At 42.3% G+C, this 8,352-nt stretch overlaps 1 pseudogene; it reads left to right on the top strand.

Moving 5' to 3' along the window:
- Nucleotides 1-6,750: 6,750 nt before the first annotated feature.
- LOC101134036 (glycogenin-1-like) lies at nt 6,751-7,864 on the top strand (annotated as a pseudogene).
- Nucleotides 7,865-8,352: the final 488 nt, after the last annotated feature.

Here is an 8,352-nt window from a genome sequence, read left to right as displayed (position 1 = left end):
GTTTCGCCGGCAACAGGTTCCCCCGGGACGGGAGGGGCCGCAGCGCCGCGCAGCTCGCAGCGCTGAACGTCGCCGAAATCCCTTGGCCGGCCGAGCCTCCGCAGCCGCGATGCGGCTTCTCTCCGTCCGAGTCCCCCGAGCCTCTCCGAACCCCCGTTGGACTTCCCCTCCCTGGCCGGCGCCGCCCGACCCGCCCCCCCATCCTAGAGGGAATTCCCTGCGCCGCGGCTGTGAGGCACCTCCACCCCGGCCTGAAATGCACCGCAGTCCTGAAGGAAATCCACCCTCATCCCACGCAGATTCACCCGCAACGCTGCCTGAATACGCCTCGCTGCCCACAGAAATTCCTGCCCAAACCAGACGCGTGGACCACCCGAGCTGAAATTCACACTCGACCCTAGCCCCGCCAGCCCTTGCCGAAATCACTCTAAACCCGTTGAAATTAATTCCCAGCCGTCCGAATTTTCCTTCCAACATTAACTGACCATCTGTCTCCGCCAAGCTGACTGAACTCTACCGAACTCTTACCCTGAAAGCCCCTGAGAGTCCAAAATATATTTTTCCAGCCCGAAATCTAAATCCCATTTCTCTGTATGAAAACCTCCAGAAACCCAGACTCTGTTACTTCCTTCGGCCACGGACTCGTTCGAACATCGTGGACATCACCTTCCCACATTTTTACCGCAGTCTTTGGCTCCGATTCTTTGTCCATGCCTCTTGGGCAGCATCCTATCCTGTTTCTTTCCACCTTTGAGGATTCCTCTACCCCTTTAAAGGCCTGCTTTCTTTGCTTTCTCTTCTCACCTTTGGCATTGGCACTCTGGGGTCATATCTTTAGTTCCCTTGACTCCACCATCTAAGCCAAGGGTGTCCAATCTTTTGGCTTCCCTGGGCTACACTGGAAGGAGAAAAATTGTCTTGGACCACATATAAAATATTCTAACGCTAATGATAGCTGATGAAATTTTTTTAAAATCTCATCATGTTTTAAGAAGTTTACGAATTTGTGCTGAGCCGCATTCAAAGCCGTCCTGGGCCTAAGTCCTTGCTATTTTTCCTCTTCAATTTCCTTCAATCCATAGTTCTCTAGGTTATTTTCCCACCCTTTCCCAAGATTCGGATATCCCTTCATTCTTGCTGAGTTCATCTCCTATGCCTATTCCTACATACTTGCTGAGTTCATCTTCTAATGTCCTCATCCTGGTTTCTTCCTGAACCTGAAATCCAGCTAACCTTACTTTTTCATCCCATCAAACCCCTGCTGTTGCCAGCCCAGCACTCACGAAGATCTCCACATACACCAAGTATTAAATTAGTGCCAGTACCTAGACATTGTCTCTGCACTCTGCTGGCATATTTTCCCCTGGACCAGGAACCCTTCGTACCTAGTAACTTGCCACCTGTGTTTATAAATACCAGCAATTTGATTTACAGGGTGAATTTGTCACTATTGTTTACTTTTAAATGAAGTTACTGTATTTGTTGTTTCCATTAAAGGCGACATTATAAAGCCTAGGCCTCATATCCACAGCAGATAAAGTCTGTTAATTTTTTAATTAAAGGTAACAAAAGGAAACCTCACACTTCTGAACAACAATGACAAGAAGGAATGCCTATAATTGGTTTGGGTCACAATGTATATATTGAAATAAAATTTTTATTAAGTGTCAACTTCCAGGTACACAATGAAGTTTTAAATGTTTATCTGTGACATATGAAGAACAAAGCAATCTAAATTGATGTAAGCAGGCTGTCATAAGGTACATGCTGAGGAATTTATTCAACAAATTGAATAAATTTATTCAATAAATAAATAATTATTCAATAAATAATATATTTAATAAATTTAATAAATAGAATAAAAAATGATTCTATTTACTGAGTGCCAGGTACTATTCTTGGCACAGACAAAAATCAGATGATGGCAAAGTGAGGGCATTCACTTCTGCCCTGTGTTTGAAGAGTTAATGACTAAGAAATGAATTACAAGGAGAGAGGAAGTAACAAGTAACAAAAAAATTGTTTGCCACTAAAATTTGAGGTAGAACCTAAAAGGTCATGAAAGAGCCGACTGAATCAGATGGCACGTTGAAAGACTCATCAACGGTGGCAGGTTTATAGAACATGACAGAGGAAGCTGTGCTTAGCTGAGAAGAGGAAGCAGAGAAGGAAGCAGAGAAAAACAAAGTCTGTGATAAAAACTGGAAAGGAGCCACAAAAGGCCACAAAAAACAAGGAAGTCCATTTTGGAACCGGATCCTGGACTGACTGAAAAGGCAGAGTGTCATTTGAGGATGCGAGTAGTATAATCATACTTTTTTGCATGTAAGAAAGCAAGTGAGTACTTTAAACTGTGGAATTGGGATAGCAGAGGTGGGGCCTATGATATGAATATTCATACTTTTCATTTACATTTTTATTTTTATTGCAGTAAAATCTAGAAAATGTTGAGAGGATTTTTAAAAATTTAAATTACATTCAATTCCCATACATCTTTCTCTAGAAAGGTTCTAAAGGAAAAGAAAAAAATAGTTACATCGAGAAGTAAGGTATGATGAACTATCTTGAAGACTGAGGGTTTTCTACTGTTAATAAGTAAGTTTTCAAATTATAGATTGAATATCTACTTTGAGCCAGGCTGAGGACTAGGGAGACAATTGTGAGAAAAACATTACACAATTTCTACCCCTTTGGAACTTACTGTCTATAATAAAGGGAAATAGACAAATAATAGTCATAAAGCATGATAGGCGCTTTGATGGGGGAATTTCAGGATATAAGGGGCAAATTTCTGCCCTCTGGGGGGGTAATTACCAAGTCTAGGAAAACTGAAAATTTTCCCAGAGAAGACGACGTTCAAACTATAATCTGACATAAGGTTGGAAAGCCAGGAAAAGGAATATGAAATGAAGGGAGAAAGTTCCAAAGAACAGGAACAACATGTGCAAAGGTCCTGTTGTGGGTGAGAATAAAGCAATTTGGGGGAATTAAAAGCCAGTGGAGTATAGAATTCTAGAGAGATATGGATTGAGCATTCCTAACCTGAAATCTGAAATGCTCCAAAATCTGAAAAAAAAAATGTATTTTCTTATTCTTTTTTGTTTTCTTATTAAGAGATGGGGTTTCACCATGTTGCTCAGGCTGGTCTCAAACTCCTGAGCTCAAGTGGTCTTCTCACCTCGGCCTCTCAAAGTGCTGGGATAACAGGCATGTGAGCCACTGCACCCAGCCCAAAATTTGAATTTTTTTTTTTTTTTTTGAGACAGAGTCTCACTCTGTCACCCAGGCTGGAGTGCAGTGGCACCATCTCGGCTCACTGCAACCTCTGCTGCAGGTTCAAGCAATTCTCCTGTCTCAGCCTCCTGAGTAGTTGGGATTACAGGCATCTGCCACCATGTCCAGCTAATTTTTGTATTTTTAGTAGAGGCGAGGTTTCACCATGTTGGCCAGGCTGGTCTCAAGCTCCTGACCTCAAGTGATCTGCCTCCCTTGGCCTCCCAAAATGCTGAGATTACAGGTGTGAGCCACCATGCCCAGCCCCCAAAATTTGAAAATTTGAGTGCTGACGTGATGCCACAAGTGGAGAACTCTGCACTTGACTTCATGTGATGGATTGCAGACAAAACATGGGTGGAAACTGAAAGCCTGCCATTGTTTGTTATTGTTGTTGTTTAACAGCTAATATAGGTATTCTGGGGATGATACTGCCCTATTTAGGTACCCTGAACACATTATTTTTTGACTGTATTAAGGGTATGTCATATTTTTTACTGTTAAGTACTTAAGTGTGAATGGTATAAGAAAAAAATTGCTTATAGGTAGCATATATATTCAGAGACAGGAATGATGATGATGCCAGACAATCACAGATTGTCCACATCAGTAGCTCACATGGTGACACTTCTACTTTCTGATGGTTCAATGTATACAAACTTTGTTTCATGCATAAAATTAAAAATTTGTATTAGGTCGGTGCAAAAGTAATTGAGGTTTTGCCTTTAAAAGACAATGGCAAAAACTTCAATTACTTTTGCATCGACCTAGTATAAAATTATCTTCAGGCAGGGAGTGATAGCTCACACCTGTAATTCCAGCACTTTGAAAGGCCAAGGCAGGCAGATCACCTGAGGTCAGGAGTTCGAGACAACCCTGGCCAGTATGGTGAAACCTTGTCTCTGCTAAAAATACAAAAAATTAGCCAGGCATGGTGGTGGGCGCCTGTAATCCCAGCTATTTGGGAGGCTGAGGTAGGAGAATCGCTTGAACCCAGGAAATGGAAGTTGCAGTGAGCTAAGATTGCACCATTGCACTCCAGCCTGGGCAACAAGAGTGAAACTCCATCTGAAAAAAAAAAAATTAGCTGGGCGTGGTGGCATACACTTGTGAGCTCAGCTACACGGGAGCTGAGGCAGGATAATTGCTTGAACCCAGGAGGTGGAGGTTGCAGTGAGCTGAGATTGCTCCACTGTACTCCAGCTTGGGCGACAGAGGGAGACTCCGTCTCAATCAATCAATCAATACAATTATCTTCAGCTTAGGTGTATAAGGTGTGTTTAAAGGCTGGGCGCAGTGGCTCATGCCTGTAATCCCAGCACTTTGGGAGGCCAAGACAGGTGGATCACAAGGTCAGCAGATCAAGACCATCCTGACTAACATGGTGAAACCCCGTCTGTACTAAAAATACCAAAAAAAATTAGCCAACATGGTGGCATGCACCTGTAGTCCCAGCTACTCGAGAGGCTGAGGCAGGAGAATCGCTTGAACCTGGAAGGCGGAGGTTGCAGTGAGCCAAGATCACGCCACTGCACTCCATCCTGGGCAACAGAGCGAGACTCTGTCTAAGAAATAAATAAATAAGTAAATAAATAAAAATAAGATTTGTATAAAACAAATGACTTTTGTGTTTATACTTGGGTCTCATTCCTAAGATATCTCATTCTGTATATGCAAATATTCCAAAATCCAAAAATGTCCAAAATCTGAAAAACTTGTGGTCCCAAACATTTCAGATGAGAGATACTCAACATGTAGTAGTGAGAAAAGAAGCTAGGAAGGTGGACAGACACCAGTTCCAAGAGGGCCGCTTAAACTGTAATAGGGAAATTGAACTTTATTCTGAGGGAATGAGAAGTCACAGTAACATTTATGCAGAGGACAGAAGTGATGCTACTTAAACTGTAGAAAGATCAACCTAACTGCAGTTTGGAGAATGCTTTAGAAGGGAGGAAAAGTGAAGGTGGAGAACCCAGTAAGGAGACAAAACCAATTAGCCTTCCTAGGTAACCACTTTGGAATGAAAAGTTGAATGAAAAGTTGAGTTTTGTTTTCTTATGCAGTGTACAATTTTTGTCTTTTGTCTTGCCTTGAAGCAGTTTTAGTGTGATATGTCTAGATGTGGCTTTCTTTATATTTATCTCAATGGAGTTTGTAGAATTTGTTGAATATGTGTTTTGAGGTCTTTCATTAGCTTGGAAAATTTTTGGTCATTATTTCTTCATCTATTGCTTTTGTTTCATTGTCGCTCTCTTCTCCTTCTGGGACATTAATTACATAAATGTGAGACCTTTTCACCAAATCACATTTGTCTCCTATGTTTGTTTTTTTATTTTATGATTTTTTTTTGAGACAGGGTTTCACATTGTTGCCCAGGCTGGAGTGCAGTGGTGTGATCCTAGTTCTCTGCAGCCTCAATCTCCTGGGCTCAAACAATCCTGTCACCTCAGCCTCCCAAGTAGTTGGGAATAGAGACATGAGCTACCTGCCTGGCTAATTTGTAAAATTTTTTTTGTAGAGACAGGGTCTCACTATGTTGTCCAGGCTGGTCCCAAATCTCCTGGGCTCAAGTGATCCTCCTGCCTTGGCCTCCTAAAGTGTTATATTCTTCTGTCTCTTCATGCTAATCTCAATATTTTCTTCTGCCTCTCTTGTCATTCACAGATTCTCCCTCAGCTGTATCTAATCTTCTGTTTGTTTTTGTTTTTGAGATGGAGTCTTGCCCTGTCACCCAGGCTGGAGTGCAATGGCATGATCTTGGCTCACTGCAACCCCCGCCTCCTGGGTTCATGCCATTCTCCTGCCTCAGCCTCCCAAGTAGCTGGGGCTACAGGTGCCTGCCACCACACCTGGCTAATTTTTTGTATTTTTAATAGAGGCAGGGTTTCACTGTGTTAGCCAGGATGGTCTTGATCTCCTAACCTCATGATCCGCCCACCTTGGCCTCCCAAAGTGCTGAAATTACAGATGTGAGCCACCGCGCCTGGCCTAATCTGCTGTTAAGTCTACTTATTGTGTTCTTAATTTTAGTTATTGTATATATTTCTATAAATTCACTTTAATTTTTTATGAGTTCCACATCTGTGCTGAAACTATCTTGTCATTTAATTTTTCGAACATATTAATCACAACTGTTTTATAGTTTGTGTCTGATAACTTCCATACCTGGATCTCTTGTGGGTCTGTTTCTATTGTCTGATTTTTCTCTTGATTATCAGTCACTTCTTATATTTTTATCAGTATAGTTTTTTGAAATGGAAAATTGTGTTTTAAAAACTATAGAGATGACCTGAGGTCCTAGTTGATATGTTATTTAAGGGAGGATTCACTTTAGTTTCAACAAGCAGTTGGGAATACATATAATAAGCAACTTAAGTCTTGCCGTGCCTCCTCACTGGCCATGCTCCTTCCAGGCACCAGCTTCTCTGAGCCACCAACCTGCGGCTGCCCTGGCCCACCTGCACCTCTGGCAGCACCATGACAGATCAGGTCTTTGTGACACTGACCACAAATGATGCCTACACCAAAGGTGCCCTGGTCCTGGGCTCATCTCTGAAACAGCACAGGACCACCAGAAGGCTAGTCATGCTCGCCACCCTGCAGGTATCAGACTCTATGAGAAAAGTTTTAGAGACAGTCTTTGATGAAATCATCATGGTAGATGTCTTGGACAGTGGTGATTCTGCTCATCAACCTTAATGAAGAGGCCAGAGTTGGGTGTCAGGCTGACAAAGCTCCACTGCTGGTCACTTACATAGTATTCAAAATGTGTATTCATGGGTGCAGATACTCTGGTCCTAGCAAATATTGATGATCTTTTTGAGACAGAAGAATTGTCAGCAGCACCTGACCCAGGGTGGCCTGACTGCTTCAATTCTGAATTTATCAGCCTTCAGTTGAAACATATAATCAGCTGTTGCATCTTGCTTCTGAGCAAGGTAGTTTTGATGGTGGAGAACAAGGCATACGGAACACATTTTTTTGCAGCTGGGCAACAACAGATATCAGAAAACACCTGCCGTTTATTTATAGCCTAAGCCGCATCTCTATATAGTCCTACCTCCCAGCATTTAAAGTGTTTGGTGCAAGTGCCAAAGTTGTGGGTTTTCTGGGACAAGTCAAACCATGGAATTATACTTATGATCCCAAAACAAAAAGTGTCAAAAATGAGTCCCACCATCCCAACGTGACTCATCCAGAGTTTCTCATCCTATGGTGGAACATCTTTACCACCAACGTTTTACCTCTGCTTCAACAATTTGGCCTTGTCAAAGACACCTTCTCATACGTAAATGTGGAAAATGTCTCAGGAGCCATATCACATCTGTCTCTTGGGGGGATCCCAGCTATGGCACAGTCTTTGTATCCTCAGAAGAATGGAAGGAGCGGTGGGAACAGGGCTAGACCGATTATATGGGAGCAGATTCTTTTGACAACATCAAGAGGAAGCTTGACACTTACCTCCAGTAGAAACACTGCATTTTCCTGTGGACACATCCACTTCACAAGCCTTGTTTCTGATACTTAGTATCTAGAGCTGGGTTGAGAAAAGTCTGTTATGGTTGCTAGAGATTTTCACTAAAACTTATCAGATGAGAGGTTTTTGTAGGACAACAGGTGAAAACTGGGCAAGTTGTGAAGCAGCAATTCCGTTGTTACATGGACAGTGTTTTGCTTTTTAATCCTATTTAGCTTGTTTCAGAAATTCTCACTTTTGTTGACTGCCAACATACAAAGTAGGGGAAACTCAATATTAAGCTGTTGAGATGGCTGCATCAGTTCTTAAAATCTGCAGAGCCTGGTTCCAAATCAGTCACTCCCTTCAGAAGCAGACATGGCATCTGATCCTTGCTTGCTTGCTGGCTGTACCTACCTTTCACTAGACCTGCATTTTGGAATTGCCCAGTGCTGCCAGAGTGAGTGATTGTAATTCTGTTTTCAGGTAAAGATAGCTTATATTAACACTGCTGAGTGATTCATAAACGTATCAACAAATAGCATTAACCCATTTTATTTCCTGGTCTTAGTGTCTGAAGATGTTCACCAGTTTTCTATGTACAGTAAGGCAGCATGCTAAAA

Source organism: Gorilla gorilla, chromosome 1 (genome assembly GCF_029281585.2).
Source record: "Gorilla gorilla gorilla isolate KB3781 chromosome 1, NHGRI_mGorGor1-v2.1_pri, whole genome shotgun sequence".
NCBI lineage: Eukaryota > Metazoa > Chordata > Mammalia > Primates > Hominidae > Gorilla > Gorilla gorilla.
This window is presented reverse-complemented; position numbering and strand designations above follow the sequence as displayed.